Source organism: Hyperolius riggenbachi, chromosome 3, assembly GCF_040937935.1.
Source record: "Hyperolius riggenbachi isolate aHypRig1 chromosome 3, aHypRig1.pri, whole genome shotgun sequence".
NCBI lineage: Eukaryota > Metazoa > Chordata > Amphibia > Anura > Hyperoliidae > Hyperolius > Hyperolius riggenbachi.
In genome coordinates this window covers 242294901-242315495 of record NC_090648.1, presented here as the reverse complement: position 1 = coordinate 242315495, position 20595 = coordinate 242294901, and the positions used below count along the sequence as shown (strand labels likewise).

The 20595-nt window shown below is 40.4% G+C and overlaps 1 protein-coding gene across 2 annotated transcripts in view; it reads right to left on the bottom strand.

Moving 5' to 3' along the window:
- The window catches only part of TAF3 (TATA-box binding protein associated factor 3), a 159186-nt gene that overhangs the window by 34591 nt on the left and 104000 nt on the right, over positions 1-20595 (bottom strand). The window lies entirely within an intron of this gene.

Below are 20595 nucleotides of genomic sequence, written 5' to 3'. Positions count from 1 at the left end.
ACCAGTCGGATATTTATTTATGTAAAAATCTGTTTTGTCATTGGAAACAGGACGTAAGGAGCTTCTCGCCAAAAGGACACAGACCATAACAAACCTGACAGACGTTTTGACCTTTCACAGGCTTTGCAAGTCTTACACAGCTATTTTTGCTCAGCTTGGAGTAACATTTGATTTATTGCCAACATCGCAATTCAAAGAAATAAATGGGACCCATCTCATCATAAAATAGTATAGTTTCGCTGGAGATGTTAAAGTGTACCTGTGATGGAGGAATAAAAAGATTTTACTAACCCGGGGCTTTCTCCAGCCCCATTGAGCACGGATGCGTCCCTCGTTGTCCTTCCAAGTGCCTCAGTTTAGATGCAATCAGCCCTGGTAATCAGGCTCAGACGTGCCAGTCGACATGTGCTGAAGGGCTGACAGGCACGACTGAGCCAGATTACTCGGGCTGATTGAGGCCAAACGGAGGCACTTGGGTGGATATTGAGGGGCGCATCGGTGCTCATGGGGCTGGAAGAAGCCCCGGGTGAGTATAAAATCTTTTTATTCTCCATCACAGGTACACTTTAAGTAAATCAGACCAAGTGAATGCATGCAATGTCCTCTCATGTCTACAGGTAGCTCTGATAAAATAACTAATAGCAATCTATACTGACATTTTTTTTTAGTAAAAAATGTGTAGAGCTTTACGCAGCATATCTGTATAATGTATTACGTTTTACACACATTTTTATATTGGTTTATAGAATTTATACTTTGCAAGGAACATAGGAATAAACAAAACCACATTTTCCTCTTGATATTTAATAAGGCTCTGTTTAAAAATATAAAAATACTAACTATAATAAAACAAAAACGGAAAGACAACTATAAACCTACACCTTCACTTTAAGAACACTAGCTCGTTGCGTTGTAAACACTGTTACAGCGGATTAAGAAGAAGACCGCAATGTCATTTTAACCACCGTTATAATAAAGACTCATTAAAGACAAACAGATAGACGGCAATAAGCAGTATTTAAACAGAACAACTTAAGCATACATCACAGAACATTTACATTTTATTATTTTGTCTTCTTGCTAAGAACAGAATCAGATAAATAATATGCCTGTCACAAATATAGTGCAGGGAAAAATCAGCATACAAATTTACAGAGATCCCTGGCACTGCCATAGAATACACATGCCAACACTCATATTTCTATGTACCCAGAGGAAAGCGGAGATGCTGCGTACACAAACACACCAAGAATGACACCTAGCATTATGAATGAACTAATATATATGGTAATGCCGTTATATCATATAAAGGCAGAAGGCCCAGATAACAGAGGAAGGTTTCTATGACTACACACCATACCAGTAGCTTTACAGGAACTGGCTGCTGACACCATATGAGCATTCAAAACACCTGGTTATTTATGATAGACTTTATGATAAAGGACACCTCCACCTATTTCCCTGCCTGTCAGATACAATAAATTGGCCACATAAATCATTGCATTTATGCCATCTGTGATTGTAATAACATCCCACTTACAAGTTTGGAAGGAATCATTTTTTTTAGGACAACATAGTGCACACGTTCCCCGGGGTTACAAGATAAAAATAAATTGTGGCATTGTGCCTCAAAATTGAAAATGGCCTATTAAGTGAATGGAAAAAAATTCTGAAGGAAGGGGGGGGGGGGGGGGGGGGGTCGGACTGGTGTGCCTGGGACAGGGCTAAACAGTTAAGGATATCACTCGTGCATTGAGGGAAATGATCAATTTTTGAGCAGATTCGATCACTATCTAATCTGCTCGAGAAGAGAATGCTTCACTGACTGGTAACTTTCAATAGATTCTGGGAAGTCAGATGCTTAAAAGTGCATTTGGGAGTGGTGGGAAAACTTGTTCAAATGATGAGAGCACAGCTTGGTACTACATGCCACACTTCACTTGCTGCAGAGAGGCAAGTCAATACATTTTAACAAAATTTTGGTTTAACTTGAATCTGAATTGATGCTACAATGTGGAATGGTGAATGGTCCTCCCAAGTCTGCATATATGGCCTTTCTGAGCCCTTATGCATCTTTATATATATGTAGGGCTATTTGTAGGATTTGGCTGGAGTGTTAAAGCCTAATGCTGGCACAGAGCTTAGGGTGCGTACACACATCCACGAGGTAACATAAAATGATTACATAGTTACCTTGCCATCAGTGCCTCTCAGAAGCTCACCATTTTCTTCTAAAAAACGATCCCTTTCCAGTTCTGACAACATTTTGTCAGAACGGAAATATATCAGTTGCTGTCAGTTATATATTAGTGGCTGTCAGCTATAGCTGAGAAAACAACTGATGTGCCAGGTAATGTCCATGTTTCCCTATGGCTCAAGTGGGTGATATTACAGTTTAACAGTGTGCTGACCAGGAAGCGGTTAGGGGGTAATAGCCATTTTCAAAATGGAGGATGGAGAATTCCATTGATGACAGTGGACACATGGGACCCAGGAGCAGAAAAAGAGATTGATAAGTAGACTACACAGGAGGTAAGTATGAACTGTGTATGTTTATTTAGACTTTTAATTTTCAGTTCAGTTTTTCTTTAACATCTTAGGACTTTAGCAAACATCAATATATAAGTATAGTAAACCAGTTTTGGAGTCTAAACTGCTTTAAAAATGGGGCACATGTAAAGTGGAATAATCACAAGGGCCCAGTTTGCGTTTAGATTTGCCAGGCAAAAATCTGAAAGCTCACATATGAAAATGTCAGAATGGACCAGATAAAATATAGTTCATGAAATCACATTAACACCTGCATAGTTTCAATAACTCTCTGTTCTGTAGGCTGAAGGTACCAGAGATGCGAGACCTACGGAAGCTGCTATATTGATTTGCTTTTAAACAATACCAGCTGCCTGGCAGTGCTGCAGATCTTTCTGGTCAGTATGCAAAAAAAGTGAATAGCGTTTAGAAAGGGATTGGTTTTATATCAGCAAATTACATACTGCTCCATAGGGGACTGCCAAAGAAGATAAAAGTGACAATAAGATGCATTATGACCGATGCACACCATGCAATTTCCCACCAGATAGATCGGTCGATTATTTCTGATCAATTTTCCCATCACTTCCCATCCCATCACTGTGGTGGAAGGATAGTTCACTGGTTAAGGGCTCTGCCTCTGACACAGGAGACCTGGGTTCAAATTTCACCTCTGCCTGTTCAGTAAGCCAGCACCTGGTTCAGTAGGATACCTTAGGCAAGTCTCCCTAACACTGCTACTGGCTATAGAGCGCGTCCCAGTGGCTGCAGCTCTGGCGCTTTGAGAATCTGCCACTGTTCATTTAAAGGGAGACTCCACTCTAAGCTTAACACCAACGTTAATTAGGGTTTCACACACTGATACTCAATACAATGGATTATGTGGTATAACAAAAGAGGCGCCAAGTAGAGTAAAATTAGTTAAAATTGTTAAAAAGGGGGAAGTGGGTGGAATCCTCCCTTCTGAAAAAATGGCTAGACAACGGGCAGGTGACAAAGTTTAAAGTAACATTTATTATGAGCTCCAAAAGTGCAACGCATTTCACAGGTAACAGTCCCGCTTCTTCAGGCAAACAATTTTTGGAGGGAGCAAAGTCGGGTCAAAAGTCAGATATAGCAAAAGCCAGATATAGGTGCTATATCTGACTTTTGACCCGACTTTGCTCCCTCCAAAAATTGTTTGCCTGAAGGAGCGGGACTGTTACCCGTGAAACGCGTTGCACTTTTGGAGCTCATAATAAATGTTACTTTAAACTCTAAGTCACCTGCCTAGTCTAGCCATTTTTTCAGAAGGGAGGTGAGTCCACCCACTTCCCCCTTTTTAACAATTTTAACTAATTTTACTCTACTTGGCGCCTCTTTTGTTATACCACATAATCCATTGTATTGAGTATCAATGTGTGAAACACTAATTAACGTTGGTGTTAAGTTTAGAGTGGAGTCTCCCTTTAAATGAACAGTGGCAGATTCTAATAATAATGCAAGTTCATCTCAGGCCATAAAGTATTGAACAAGATTTAATGTGCATCTCCTACACCAGAGTGCTCTGGCATAAATCATGACTGCAGTTTGCTGTAAAGGTTTGTCAGATTATTTTTTTTACATTCACTTCATGTCATTTTGCAGTAAATAAGGTCACAATATAAAACTATTAAGTAGCTGAAGTGACGCCTTCATTTTCATGCAGGACTTGCCCTGCTGCTCTCACTGACCTTGACAAAATTCAGGAAAAGTATCTCAGGACCTGGGGCTCTAAAGCTATTTTAGAATTAGCTTTGAATAATTGTCCCACAATACGAGTTTCTTGATTAATTGCTTGAGATAAGGTCTCGTTTTCTTCACTGGCCTCCAGTGGCTCCCCCTTATTTCCCATAACCGCTTGTCTTGTTCCTCTGTACACTGGGAATGGCAAGGAGGAAAATCAGAGATACACCAATTCCATTACTCAGGGATTAGCTTCCAGATAACCCTTCGTATTCCATTACTGCCCATTATTAGTGTAATTATTAAATCAAGTTTACTTTGTTTGAAAGATGCACTAATTGTTTTCAAAAGCTTATTAGCCAAGTATAAAAAAGACTTACAAAACACAAAGCAGTTGACTATTTAACTGACAAAAACCACAGACAAGGTATAGACAAAGTTTACTTTCCAAATCTAACATGGGAATAACTTATTTCCATCTTCATGAAAAAAAACCCCATAAATTATCAATAAAATTGTATAAAAATCTTTGCATATTTAAAGTGCCCCTGAACTGGTTTAAATTGCATACTTTTAATGCTGTTTTATTTGTGGTGCTGTGACATATGCCACAGCAACTTCCTCCCCCTCCAGCGCCCCGTGTCCCCGGCTCTGCTCAGCCGTCGATTATGGGCGGGGAGGAAGTGGCAGTTCTTTCTCCTCTCTGCCTGTCCTTAGGAATGATCCCCTCCACTTGCCTCTTATAGTTCCAGATATGTGTTACAGCACACAACATGCAGGGGGGAGGTGCGCCGTTTGTGTGCTTGTGGTTAGGTAACTGATCTCAGAACGATAGTGTACTAATAGCTGTATTTGTAGACTATCGTTCCGAGCTCAATCACCACAAGCCCTCTCCCCTGCACGCTGTAACACATATCGGAAACTAGAAGCTGCGAATGGAGGGGGCATTTCTACATGTGTCCCCTGATTGCCCCGGAGCTGTGTCCCGCCCCCGGCTATATTTACCACTCCGGGATCCCGCGAGAGCCGTAACTTCTTCATTCAGCTTCGGTCATCGCTATGGCAATGATCGGACAGGACGTCATGCACAGTCCCGATCCTCGCCATAGCGACGCCTGGTGGTGATGGAAGAGGCTGCGCCATCGTGGGCTCCGGTGGGGGGTTCGTATAACGCCGCCGATCAGGGGTTGGGGGAGAGAGGCGGCAATCGGACAACACATAGAGCTAGCTACATGATGTACAAAAAGTTTAAGAAACAAAAATATCCCTGGGCCAAGCTATCCCCTCCGGCGGTAATGGAAGAGCTGAGCTCGTCCATACTGCTCAAGAGGTAAAGGACCACTGACAAACTCTAAAATCTCCACTACACTTGTACACATACTGTAAATCTAAAATGTAAATTTGTTCCAGAGTGGAATGCTCACGACCCTCTTACAGATTTACAGGTTTTGGACTAGGGCATCTCCTTAGGGAGGAATATCAATGTTTCCTCTATTTTTAAAAGGCTCTCCTTAAACAAAAGTGGCAGAGTCCATCTACCAAAATCTAGCTCTGATCTGATTTCGGAGGTTTTTTTTTAATCGCTTTTCTTATAGACGTGAATGTAAATCGATTAGAAAAACAATCGGAAAGTAAATCCACCCAAAAATAAATAAATAAAAAAAAATTGATGTATTCCCAGCATGACATCTAGTGGGTTTCCAACCTGCACTAAACACAAGGGCCAACAAATCTTTGCAGGAGATGTATCACGCAGTGGATGGGGCGAGTGGGGAGAACAATTCATTAGTCCAGAGCTCAGCAACGTCTATCTGCCGGGTTGATCGCAAGCCAGGCCATGGGGGCATCAGAAGCCACTGTACACACATACTAGATTCTCTGCGGAGGCCTTTTCTTGACACCTCGGGACAGTTTCATACAGCTTCTAAATATTATATTAGATATTACTTTGTCATTGCAATCATTCATTCCAGAGATATACATTCCACCCTTTGGGTTCAAAGCTCACTAAACAAACGAGGTAAGAAAAATACAGAAAAGGTATCTGTCCATCTAGTGAAAAAACCTGAGCTAATATAAAAATTAAAGGATTAAGTGCTGATGTAGCACCGAGGTCACGTCAAGATGTGTCATTCAGGTAAGCACTGCGTGGTGCAACAACAGGTTATAATTAAAGCCGGCTTAATTAGGATTGTCAGGGTCCTGGACATAGTGTTTAAATAAATGTAAACCGGTGATCAGGTTACAATGTACCGCTAACAATTAAGCTTACTAGCTATGATTCGAAGAGGTTTATGTAAACTTCTTATGACCTTTCCAACATGAAAACCCTACAGGAAAAGCTTAAGCGGGCGGTCTGGAATCAGAGTCAATAACAGTTCCGTTCTGCATGCTATAAAATGCTGCAAATGCCTTATACTGTCATTTTATTGTTGGTCCACAGCTTTGCTGAAACGCAGATTTATTTTTAACTAGCATAAACAAAATTTACATATCCTGAAAGAACAAATGAAAACAAGGGGTAAACCATGTAGGTCTTTCAGAATTATTTTTTTTTTACTTTAGTGTAACAGAGCCATCTGCACCAGAAGTGAGGGGAAATAAAAACAGCCTGCCTCATGTCACCAGGCTTTTATAAAGTAACAGTGTAAAAATAGTATAACAGAGAGAAAAATCCCATAAGAGGAACCAATGGCCCATAAAGACTGAGGTGTCTAATATATAGCTACACACACGGGGGGTTCTTGGACTTTAAAGCTGCTACATGGAGTCCATGACAGCCCTGCCTCTCCTACTCCCACTATTTGCTGTAAGAAACTTTGTGGTCAATATGCTATCAAGAGTTAGAAGATGGGTCATCCAGCATGACAATGACCCCAAGCATACTGCCAAGGAAAAAGTGGAGACAAATTACGATCCTGGAATGGCCTGACCAGTCACCAGACCTCAATCCTAAAGAAAATCTGTGGAGGAGCTGAAGCTTGGGTTGCCAAGCAACAGCCAAGATACCTAAACAGTTTAGAGTGATTCTGTAAAGCAGGTAAGTTGAACTCCAGTTCTCAAGGTTCAAGATCCTCACACATTTTTGGCACAGCACAATTAATTGATTTTTGTGACTTTTAGTTCAGCTTAAAAAGGGACTGGAGGGGAGTGGGATATGGAGACTACCATTTTGACAATGCCAGTTGTCTTGCTGTCCCTTTGACCTTGTGTCTCTAATACTTTTAGCCATAGACCCTGAACAAGCATGCAGATCAGATGCTCTGACTGGTTTAGCCTCATGCTTGGTCCAGGGTTGTGCCTCAAACACTATGGAAGTCAGAAGATCAGCAGGGTGCCAGGCAACTGGTATTGTTGAAACATTCCTTTTATCTCAGGTTCACTTTGCCATACAGTTGTCCTGTAAAATGGGTTAGGATTGATTGGTGGCCGCTGTACACGCAACGATTGTCAGCTAAAACGGTTAGCTGTTTAGCCAAAACTGTTCGCCAACAGTTACCACATTTGTGTACATACCTTTAGTGAACAACCTTAGTTACATAGCTGCTTAGTTATTTGGGTTGAAAAAATACATCTGTCCATCGAGTTCAACCAGAAAAGTGTTCACTGTCAGTTTGTAAAAACTATGCATTCCTAAGCAACAATGGGTCTTGTGACTTCCTTCAATTCCGGCCAGTGGAAGGAATATTCTTCACCCTCTGTACCAATACAAATACCAAAGCATAATCACTAGCAGGGAGAGAACCAAGCACGGGTTGCAAAAACCTTCGACCCCCCTTTCTCAGCAGGGACTATGCGACACAGTGGGCCATCATCAAAACCAGAGCAAGGTAAATTGGAGCAAAACACGGATGCAAAAATAGAGCAGTTGGTCAGAATCCTTGACCCAGACAGTGGCTCCCTTTCTGCACCAGTGTTTCTCCAATTTTCTTTGCTTTGGCGGTCACTACAAAACTGAAAATAAAGTATTGGTTTCGTCTGTGTAGTAGAAGTTCAGAATTTCAAGTTATCTTACATTTTTTTTTTAACCAGACAAAACATAATGCAATTAAAACAAAAAAGAAGAAAAAACGCACACACTAGTCAATGAATACGCACCTTCTGCAACTATCTGCCCAAATAAAATGCTTTAAGAGATAAAGTGTTGAGGATAAAAAAATACATATAAAAATGTCACCACTGCAAGCACTTGAAAGCTTTTTTTCACAGTGCTTTACAAACACTGTGCAAAGGTGGTTATGAGGGAGGAAAAAAAAAAGACAGACTCCAATAATTACATGAGGCTGTGAAAATACCTGCATGTTTGGGCCGGACAGACTGGCTCCACTACGGGGTCTGGTATGCAACTTCTCTTTCTGTAGCATTATTTTGTCTTGGAACAATTACTTGTTTTATAAAGCATAAAAACTTGATAGGGAAGTGTGTATGTGCCACATGCTGAACACAGTAGGGTTAACGGAGAAGGGGGGGGGGGGGATATCTTGTTTTCTTTGCAGCTTTTCATGGCTGACAAATATATTCAAGGAAAGCAACAAAGCAGGAAACAGAAAAAAGCTCAACGGAAATATTTGTGATGTCCCTTTTCTAGTCTACCTAGACAGGCATAGACGCAACTTAACATATTCAGGGGCTATTAAAGCACACCTGTGCTATGTAAAATGAATAAATGAATACTGTATATGGTGAAAAGATACAAGACAGAGGTTATAATCTGCAACAAGTACTGAATACTCAGCAGCTGCAGAGATTCAGGTCACGGAAATCTGGGAAAATGTAGGTAAATGCAAAACGCGTGAAGCAGCACTTTCCTTGAGACAGAAGGGGTGACAATAGATCAAGAAGACTCAAAAATACTTCAGCAGTCAATATATCTGGAACTACTGACTGATGTGCAGTTTTCCTTGCAGGTAATCTATATATTGTCACTATATGTCTCGCTGCTGGCTTCATCGCATACCCTCCTGGCCCCCTCCTTAGTGGCAGAGAATACATCATGGGCTATGCATGCACACAACACATTCAAGCACTTCTGCCCTGCAATAATGTGAGTGTTGGGGAGCATATTGCATAGGAGAAGGGGTTGGTTTGTGCACATGACTGTATGGCAAGAGAGCAGTGGGAAGCACATCCAGAATGGACCAAAGCTTCCAATGTACAGAGAAGCCATAAGAAGAAAGAGTTCACTAGTAAATGTACATTTTAGAATGTAAACATTTCAACCCTCAGCATCAGCACCACGCTCTAAAACTGGACATGCATTTTAATTATGCACGTTAAATTGCCCTTTAATATGGCCAAATATGTAAAGACTTACTTAGCCGGTATTCACAAAGCATTAGCATTCCACTAGAACCTGTAAATCCATAGTTCAAAATAGTGGAAATAGCACAATATTACATTCTCTCCAAGGCCTTTTACTTATTTTCACAAGCATATCTCAGCCATTAGAAGATGAATGAATAAGCTAGCAATTGTAAAATTCCTTTTTCCTATATGACAGAAAGTGCATGAACAGCTAGAGAAACCAACAGCCGGCAGAGCGTGCTCAGTGAGCCCAAACCATGCGTGTGCGCTTTATACCCGTACCATAGTCTATGGCAAATTTTTGGGTAAATCCCAATAACCAGCACAGACACTTTAACATCTAAAGATTTGGGCACACATCTAAGGACTGTTGCCCAGCAAAGGATCAGGACTTGCTCACTCAGACCACTGTTTGAGGTCGAGGCTAGCAAAGCATCTGCTACAATGGAGGGAGGACAACTCGGGGGTCACATGTCACTAAAGGTCCAGCATTCATCATCGTTAGGTGACAGTCACACGCAAGATTCTTGTCCGAAGGACCCTTTATCAGGGGCGCATTTAATCTAGCTTGTGTATGTAGCTTAATTGACATGAAAGGGATGTTCCGACATTTCAGATTTCCCTTTTGTTCACTGTGACTAGCAAATTGCAATGATCATGGGATGTCACATGATCATCAATGACACTTTCTGGCCTGGAATCATGCTCTGGGTGCTAAAAGCTGAAAGCTAAAGCACTGTCAATCAAATCAGAGTCTGTATGAAAACATGTAGGTAGTCAACAAAGGTCACTAACCTTTATTACATTATCACTATAAAGGGATTAACGTACCAGTATTTTATGGGATGTGGGAGTGTCCCAGAGTGCCCACAGGAAACCCATGCAAATATGGGGAGAACACACAAAGTCCAGGCCAGTAATTGAACCTAGGACCAGTTGGACCAGTCAGTGCACCAAAACCTGAGATCTATTTTTACTACAGCACTGCCACAGCAGACAACCTCAGACCGCATAGATGGAGATAAAAAGGCAGGGTGCCAGGTTTAAAGTTTTTCTGTTAACGGTTTTCTGTTTTGGAAAACAAGTACCAGTACTGCTTGTTGCATACATAAACCAATGCATCTGGATCCAAGTGTAAGTAATTCTTATCCACAAATTAAGTTATTGGAGTAGTGAATACCCATGCTACATTAAAGTTCCTGCTTCTATATACACTTGTTACCAAAGAAATGTATTTTTACGTATAGTATGAAGGAAGCTGTAAGTCACTGATATACAGTATGTTATAAGTAAAATCATTTGACTCTAAATAAAACCATGTACCCAACACAGTTTTCATAAAATCATTGACTCTCTTAAAATGTTACACTAGGGTGAATGCATACAAATACATTAGTCATGCGCACACTAAATACACTGATAAAACATGTACAGACTTCAGACTTTTATCTCATCACTTTAGACAACTATAAGGAACCGGTTTCTATAAGCTCTGTACTAAATGTAAACTTGTATATCACTTGGTCCCTTCTGTTCACATAATGCATTCACAGAGCATTCAGACAAGAAAAAGCAGACGGTGTAGCACACCTCCCTCCCAGCTTTCCCTATGCCTGTACCTTTTGATCACAAGTATTACAAAGCCATGCAATTCATCCATTGAAAAACAAGGACACGTTACCAGCTTCTGGCTCTTGTTTATTTATTTATTTTTTTCATTTTCTAGCCTTGTCAACGTCTGGCGCCAGCAGATCTCCATAAATAATAAACCTGGGCTATGGAATGAGCTACAGATCTACTAATGACGTGACTTTCAAATGCCCTCGGCTTTTAATGTTTGTAATTTGGATATTCAGGTGATGCCGTGTTCTTCCAGGTTACATCCTTTACATGCAGACTACTTATATAGCTGATGAAAGAGCTATGGCTGTAACTAGACTTTTCCAGTCTGGATATGCTTTGCTAAAGCCCAAGTCTAAACAAAGCCCCTATCCCACAAATAACAAGAGCTGCTCAGTAGAGGCATCACTGCACCCAACCCACAATATTATAGCTCAAGATGCTGCCCCGTGTGGGGTATCAGGGCAAACATTTACAGGGCATCTGACATCTTCGCTGCGGTGTATGAATATGTAAATGTATGGTAACACGTGAGCATAGGATTCTTATATGTAAAGACACTCCCAGAGTCCATCACAAAAGAAATACTAGCTCGTGTTATAAAGCAGAAAGAAGTTGATTGGTTACTCAAATGGAAAAAACAATACTAAGCAAGCCATAATATTGGATAGTAAGCTTGTTTAACATAGGAGCATTTAAAGCCTATCTAAAGATATGACAAATTACACTGCTCAAATGTTACCTTTCGTGTGAACTTAAAACAATCATTCACAGGATCAGAAGCAGTGGTGTTACATGAGTAAGGCTAGGTTTCCGGCTTGAAGGAGGAAGAGCACCGAAGTGAGGCTTGCAATGCGACCAAAGGATGCGTGCAAGCTCTTTGGAATGCAGGGCGGACGGCGGAATTATGGGTAAATAACCCTTTGTATTTCCGCCGCACACCTGCGCTAATTAAACCTCATTTGAAGCACGAGTAATCACTTGTGATTACTCATGAGAGCCAGAGGTGCTCGGATACAATCCATGATCAAAAGCACTTTTTCACTATCCGACATCATGAGCCGAATCCGTGATCGGGAATCGATCACGGAATTCAATCATGGATTCAGCAGTTATTCCACATATTCAGCCCGTTCCTTTAAAACTTCCTTTGAACCTTTAAAATCGATTTTCTCAAAAACTAGAAGGTCTTTTTGAAAAAAAATGTCCCCTTGTTCCCACTGTTCTACTTAAAGAGACTCTGAAGCTTTATTAAAAAATCAGTTTTTACCTCTTATTGATGTTAAGGATCTATGCCAGACCTAAAACGCTGCCGTGGCTGAATGAGGGTTTTATTTATTATTTGATGCGAGAAGAGGCAGAGCTACTGCAGAAAGCTCTACCAGGAAATGCTCCACCGTTTTTGCCCCGGGGATTTGAGGGCGATAAAACCCTCGTTCGGCAGCAGGATAGCGGCGTTTTAGGTCTGGCGTAGATCCTTATCAATAAGGGGTAAACACTGATTTTTAAAGAGGGTTCAGTCTCTCTTTAACATATCCTGCAAATTTGGCATTTCTAGCAACTAAGTGGGCTTTGCTATTAACCGCTAAAGTCGGCGGGTTTGGTGGTTTTTAATCATGAATACTTTTTCCATTTGAATTTTAAAAATCGATTTTCTTTAAAACTATTAGGTCTTTTTGAAAACAAATTTTTTTATAGGTTGTAGCCACTGATCACCTTTATAAATCTATGCAAATTTGGTGATTGTAGCATGTATGATATGTAGCTTTGCTATTAACATTAAAGTGTAATCTGTGATCACGGCCGTGTTCACGGATTTTACAGGCAATCACAGATAAAATCAGAGTAGAATTCATAAGTCAGTTTCAAATCCGGATCTCAATCACGGCTTATCCGGATTTTGGGACTGCCGTGGCCGGATTTATTCGAATCCGTGACTGGGGGTATCAGAGCATCACTAGTGAGAGCATCCGGTGAGCATCCCTGTTTGTATCGCAGTCCCAAAGCACCAGAGAGATCTAGCCTGCTGGATAATCTCAAGCAAGCAGACTGAGGCTATTTTCTCCTCCTTGCCACTCCACTTTGTGTATCGTGCTGTTGCCCGTACGCTCCCTCCATAGCAAACAGTGCATCGCTAGCCTGCAGGCAAAACTGTTGAACGATGGATCACGTCCTTTGTGCAATATTCCTCAAACAGTTGCATGACGCTTAAGATATTTTTTAAAATCATTTCCCTGGGAAAAATCAATCTAAAGGTGTTCCGATTTTCCTCCACGTCCCTAGACTTGCATACTTGTTGCAAGAGAGTGACCCAGAAACCACTACAGTCAGAGGATCGCAGTTAAAGCCGAGAAACCACCATCTCTTTAAAGTGGATCAGAGATGAACTTTTACTCATTGCATAATTGGGTTCCTTTCCTATTGTTTATAGGGCATTCCTCAAGCCAAATACTTTTTTTGTTTTTGTTTTAATACTCTAATTCCCTATAAACTAAACAAACCACGCCCACAGGTTTTCAGAGAGCCAAGGCACTTTCAGACAGTAGCAAGGGCTCATGGGAGCTCAGTCTGGGCAGGAGGAGGGGGAGGTATTACTAGCCAGAAATTTCAGAGGCAGAGGGGAGGAGGGAGGAGGAAGGGGGGGGGGGGATTAGGTTTTCTTGCTCAAGATGCAGATAAGCCTGCCTCTGTGTAATGTTTACAAACAACATGGCTGCTGTCATTTTATCACATGATTAAATAATCATATTCTATTAAAGCTGTTTGCAGCTAGATTTGCTGTGTAAACTATCTAAACTTTAGATAAGATAAATAGACAAGTTACTTGATATAGTTAGTTTTTCATCTCGGATCCACTTTAGGCCATAATGGCTGTCTCCATTGTTTTCTTATGACAGATATACTTGAAGAATACATAACAAGAAAGAAAAAACTGTGGGAGCAATACTACATAAATCTACTAAAACCCTCGTTATGCCAGAGAAAGGTACATACACTGGAAAAGGGCTAAATTAATATGAGAAAAAAATAGAAAAGGCAACTATATTGACTATACTTTCACACAAACAAATATGTATATATGCAAATACATGAAAAAAAAGCCAGGATATTATAATAATCCTCAGTACTGCATTATAACCTCATCAGTCATACACTTCTAGCTATCATTTATAAATGCCCTCCTTCTGCCCTAATTCCATTCCTAAGAAATCTCCATTATAGTCTATGTAGGTATAGCAACTTCAGTATTCTTTTTTGTAAAAAATCAAACAAAAACAAAAAACAACAACCTGCCACTTGTAGGCAAGTATATCAAGCTGGCTGTCTCAATAGTAATAGTAATAGACTTAAAATGTAGGTTGCAGACCTGTTTCATGGGGTAAAAAGCAGTACTTAGCAATACCTCGTTCTAAAGAGATCATACGACCCGCCCAGGGAAATGTTTTAGGTTAATAAATGGTTTTAAAGTTTGCAGCCACTGAATCCAGTCTGGCCCGGTGAACTTCCCAGTGGTGTGAATAAAAACAACGTTGCAGAACAGAACCAGGAACGGGAGCAACCCTGAAAGCAACAAATAGCAGTAAGAAAATTTGCAGTAAGTACATTGGCCCACAATGTTCTGTATTTACCATAGCTTTTTCTTAGTTTTACTGCACTTAACGTTCGCTTAAAAAAAAAAAAAAAAAAAAAAAAAAGTGTGCGTCAATTCTACAATACAAGCGGTAACAAAAAAAATGCCTCTTATTGAACACCTGTAAGATTCTAAGGCATGTGAACTTATGCTGGGAATACATGATTAGATTTTTCAGCAGATTTACTGTCCGATTGATTTTCTAATCGATTTCCATTCACTTCTATGAGAAATCGATCAGAAAAACAATCGAAAAGCAGATCGGGCCTGTTGGAAATTATTGAATCATTCATCTGCTAAAAAATCTCATGGTACATTCACAGCTCAAGTCTTCATTGATAGCTAACTGAGTACACAAAGAATTGCAGTAGAATCTCTTCATAGTAAACTTCAAGGGTACTGGCCAATTAGTTTACAATATCAGAAGTTAACTATCAGGATTGGTCATACCTTTATACCGATGCATGGCCAGGACCTAGGGACTGGAGTTTACTACAGCCAGAGGTTCACTAGAAGGACATTCTACTGTATAACACAAATTCAGTGGCGCTGCATAGTAGGTAGTACCGAAAACTGGTTTCACAGATTCCTGAGCACTCATACAAAGCTGAACTTGATAGAAGTTCTTTATCAAAAGGTGTAATCTAGACAAGTTAATGGATTACTCTGGCATGCATATGGCACAAGGGGAAAAGTGCACTAAACTTAAGCAGTGTTTCAGCAGCCTACTTATGTCAGCAATATGCCAAACTGGAAATAATCCTCTAAGGCTTAATCTCCAAACTAATGAATTAGGGTAACTGCCTTAACAAGACTGTATGGTGTTCATTCTTCTCTCTTAATTCACACACAGCATACATATTACACAGTGCTAATAATTTATAAATACTTTATGAAATATAATGCTGACATTCACTGTAAGATTCATGTTTTTTATAAGAGGTATGTAAGATAGAGCAAATATGTTTTCCTGACAAAGAATTGGTAAACGTATTAACAAGTTGTCTTAAAAAAACAAAAACAAAAAAAAGTGGGTGGGAGGTGCAGCAGTAAAAGCTAGCTAGACATGTTAGGTGACACTCAGCTGAAAGGACTGTCTCGGCCGAGAATCTAGCACGGTTTGTCCGTATCTTAAGCAAAAGCAATTCCCATCTGATTCTCCTCCATAGCAGAAGACGCATCACTAGCACATTGGGCAGGGGCGCACCTTGGTGCGCCTCAAGCACCCCCCAGGGATGCCTCGGCATTTAACCCTTAACCTTTGGGATAACCTTGCCATCAGGTAATGCAACTGCACATTGATAAAGAATGGATGGGTCAGTGGCCAGTGAGGGGGATGCTGCCTATTGGGGGTCACTGACTACTTGAAGGGGGAATGTGGCCTAATAAGCATCACTAGCTATTTGGAGGAAGGAGGGAAAGGGGGGGGGGGGTTGTTGGTGCTGCCTATTAAAAGGTCATAACAGCATTTCAGTAGCTGTTTTTACCCAGAAGATCCTTGAAAAAAAATTCAAAGCCATCAAGGCATTAAATCACACAGATATTTTCAATAAACTTACTGCATAAAGTACAAAAAAGAAAAGAAAAAAAAGCACGATTCTCCATTAGATTCCCATTAACTGAGCGTGGCCATTTATAGCAATACCCCAACGTGTAACTCTTTACCCATCTTGCAAGAAAAGCCCCGTTTGCTCCCTTTTCTGTGTTCTTCCTGAACACTCCATAGCATAGCTCACCCATTACAAAAATAAATGGAACAGCTCATTTTAGGCTAAGCTCCACTCTACTTCATCGGAATACCACAACGGTAATGGAAGTTTAAGTGTTTCCGGATCTGTGGTAAGGCTTGGTTTATAAAAGGAAATTGAGGAAATAAAGTTTACAGCGCTGGGAAAGAGTTCCTTACATGACTCTTGAAAAAGATGAACAAGTTCACTCTTTTTTTTGCTTCTTTCCTTCTCAAATCAAACCAATTAAGTATTTTACTAATTATATCTCAAAAAAGAGATAAAGTAAAACATTTCCAGTGAACCCTAGAAAAACTTTAAACAAATGTAAGGTTTGGGGATGGAAGGCAGCTTCTGACAATTATCTAGGGAATCCAGCTTCCCTCAAACACTGGGCTGCTAATACTCTCCAGATTTGCTGGGTCTGCATCAAAACATCCCCACAAAGTGTTTACATTCATGTAGGGTTCACATAGAAGGTCAGGCCAAGCAAAGGCCTACAAAGGAAAACGGAAAATGAATACCAAAGCAGGAAGAATGTTAAATACACATCTACTTGTTATAGATCTATTGAGGGCTCTAGCACTTTTTTTAAAGTGTATCTCTGGGCACAAGCACAGGACAGTATTGCTTTCCACGTGGCAGGACTAAAAGAAAAATCCCCATAGACTATACTATCATTACATATCGATGTACAAAGTCCTGGTCAAGTGTCGTCTATCCTTCTGCTTCATCCAGAACCGTCTTTCTGTTACTTATTCTTAGAACAAGTAACAGACATTTCTAATCTCATTTCTACATGTCACCACTTCGGTAAACCATTCTCCGTCTTATCACCAGAGAATGATAAATTCTCTGTTAGATATGATTAAACTCAGGACAGGAAGGACATGAAGTTGAGAGCTGAGGAACATTCAAGATGTTCCAAATGCAATGTTTAGCTGAAAGAGGTAGTCCCCAACTTACGAATAACACGCAGATATGAATGACCCAAAATAGGAAATTTGATTCTGTGGTAAATAAAACATTTTCTTCCCAAAAAGACCTTGTAATTTTTGAGAAATGAAACATTTTTATCTGAGTTTTTTTTTTAATTGATAAAATGACATTTAGCGGTGGTACACTGAGGAGACAGGGCAAGAGAGGTGACACATGGGGAAAAGGGGGCAGAGGTGGCACAGAGGGGGACACTGATGGCACAGGGGAGCAGAGGTGACAGATGGGGACACTGGAGGCACAGGGGCATAAAGAAGAGGACAGACATGGCACAGTGCTTCGACTTATGGAAAGATTCAGGTTAAGAACGAACCTACAGCCAGGTTAGTTAACCAGGGACTACCTGCAATTCAAAGAGTAATTCCGGGTCACAGAAAACTGTATTTAGAGCGGTTTTAAATATGTTCCAATTTTAAAGGAAGAAAGGAGGGTAAGAGATTAGGTGGAGGGGAAGAATTTGTCGATAGAATTAACATAACTAATGAACAAAAAAATTTGTAAAAAAGGAGGACGACAAGTGCAATGGAAAACAATACAACAATTAAAAAAAATCCAAGATAAGCTCTGAATACTACGGCCTTTTTTTTAGCTTCAAAAATTGAATTTTCTATAGATCGTTCAATTTGTGGAAAAGATCCAAAACTAACTGATCGGCTGATAAGAAGATTCTGTATGGACATTGAAAGCACTTTTCCTGTTATGCTGGGAATACACCATGAGTTTTTTTTTTGGCAGATAGATGGCTCGACAGATAATTTCTGACAGGTCCAATCTGATTTCGACCATTTTTCTGATAAATTTTCTCATAGAAATGAATGGTAATTGATTGGAAAATCAATCAGTCAGTAAACCTGCTGAAAAAAAAAAACCTCTGTGTATTCCCAGCATTAGACACACAAACACATTGGCCCATATGCAATTCCCTTTTTCCCCTGAGTTTTCTCAGAGGTGATATTTTTACACGTCGTCATAAAATGCCTTTTATACCACCAGTAAGCAAGAAAATACTCAAAATTTTAATAGTACCTTTTCACCACCTTTTGGGTACTCTTTCAATTGTAAAATGCTTAAGTTATTTTAAAGAGAATATGAAAATTATCTTCTAAGAGATAATTCAGGAGAAAAAGTTAATTGCATATGGGCCATCGTCCAAATTCACCTTTTCTCCTGGATATTTTTACAGCTTATTAGTAAAATGCCTTTTAATTCATCAGAAAGCAAGAAACACTCAAAATATTCTTGACAGTACTTTTCCCCCTACTTTTTCAGTTGCAAAGTGCTGAAAAGTTCAGGTCCGCTTTAAACAGACAAAAATGTCTCTCCTTTGAGATGATTTAGGAAAAAAGTGAACTGAATAAGGGCTATTACCGTATTTTTCGGGCTATAAGACGCACCTTTTCTCCCCCAAAAGTAGGGAGAAAAAGTGGGTGCGTCTTATGGTCCGAATGTGGCAATTTACCAATCCAGGAGCTTGTAATCTTTGTGCTTTAAATGAAACTAGTGACGTCCGCAGTGGGAGGGCAGCAACAACAGTGGGACCCCAGGTGTTTGAGCGGCATAGCTGCAGCCGCTGTGATTAATGGCAATGCTCGTCCCGGCTGGGACCCCTTTGCTTCCTTAGCCCCGCATTAGTGCGATCCTCCAGTGTTTCCTCATGGCAAAGCAGAAGCCGCTGTAATGTCCGTGGATGGTGCGCCTCTATGAGCCTCCTGTCTGCGCAATGCCGGCAGAGATATATTAGTCTTCAGCCGCTATAACGGCAAAGTCCTCAGAGGCTTCCGTACAGCATTGTTTACTGGCACCCTCTCATGACGTCATGAGAGGGCGCCAGTAAACCATGCATTTCCTGTAATTCCTTGGGCTGGTAGATGGTCAGGGTCAAAGCAGGCAGACAAAACAACAATAGCGATTCAGTTATTGGTGCAATTAACATGTGTAGGCTGGAGGTGTGTGTGTACGTATACACCTCACAGCCTAAAATGTGTACCTCAAATTTTGACTGGAGTCCCCTGCTTTATTTAGAGATCTACTACATATCAATTATTGTGTGTATACCATGTTTTTTCCCCATCCGCCATTCAACACTATGAAATGGCACTTTAAGAATTAATTGAAAAAGACTGATTAAAGTAATGCAACACAGGAGAGTGTTCATACCCAAAACAATGAAGATTACATATAGCCTCCCATTGACTCATGAAGTGCTGCCTAACTGCAGCAAAACCTATTTTAGTAAGAAAGGTAGAGCTTTCAGTGCTTTTTTTCTACCCAGAGATCAAATGTAACGAAAACTGAAATCTAAGTGGAACAATATATTGTTTGAGTGGTACAACATTGGGGCTACAAAGCTTTGCACTGGCTCAACAGATACAAAGCCAGTGGTGGCAAAAGTTAATCATACAGACTTATCTGATGTGAGAGGTATATGAAGGCTGCCATATTTATTTCATGTTAAGCAATACCACTTGCCGGAGTTTCTGACAGTGTCAGATCTGACAAGAGAGAGGCATAGTGGGCTCAGGCCCTCAGTATTAATCAGAAATGCATGGAATGCCACCATAATGCATGAACATGCAAGCTTGGCTTGCATGTTCACTACCAGGAAGCATCTTCAGTACCATGCTGTAGAGCATGTCCTAAGAAGCAACAATAAAAGCTGGTCAGGAATAACACATCCTATCTATTCTTTCCTCTAAGGTTCATAACATATAAGACTTCAAACTTATTGAAAATATGTGGAATGACTAAAAGTGCACCTGAAGTGTATTTTTTGTTCAAGGTATAGACGTATATTGATATTAGGGATCCTCAGGTTGGTGCAGAGGCTTCCTGGATCCTCTTACGGTCTGCTGTGCCAGTGGGTCCTAGTAAACTACAGTATATGGACGAATGCCTTACTCCGTGACTGGTGCCTCATTCTACTGGGCAAATAAGTTCTCAGGATCCGCACCGTCTAAAATCTTCTTTTATTTCAGCTTTTTAAAATTCCATAGCAGGCATAAATATGTGTATCACACAGCCATGACGCACAGCGTTTCAGAATAGCTCTTTCTTCAGATGGCGTCAGACACACACTCAATCAAC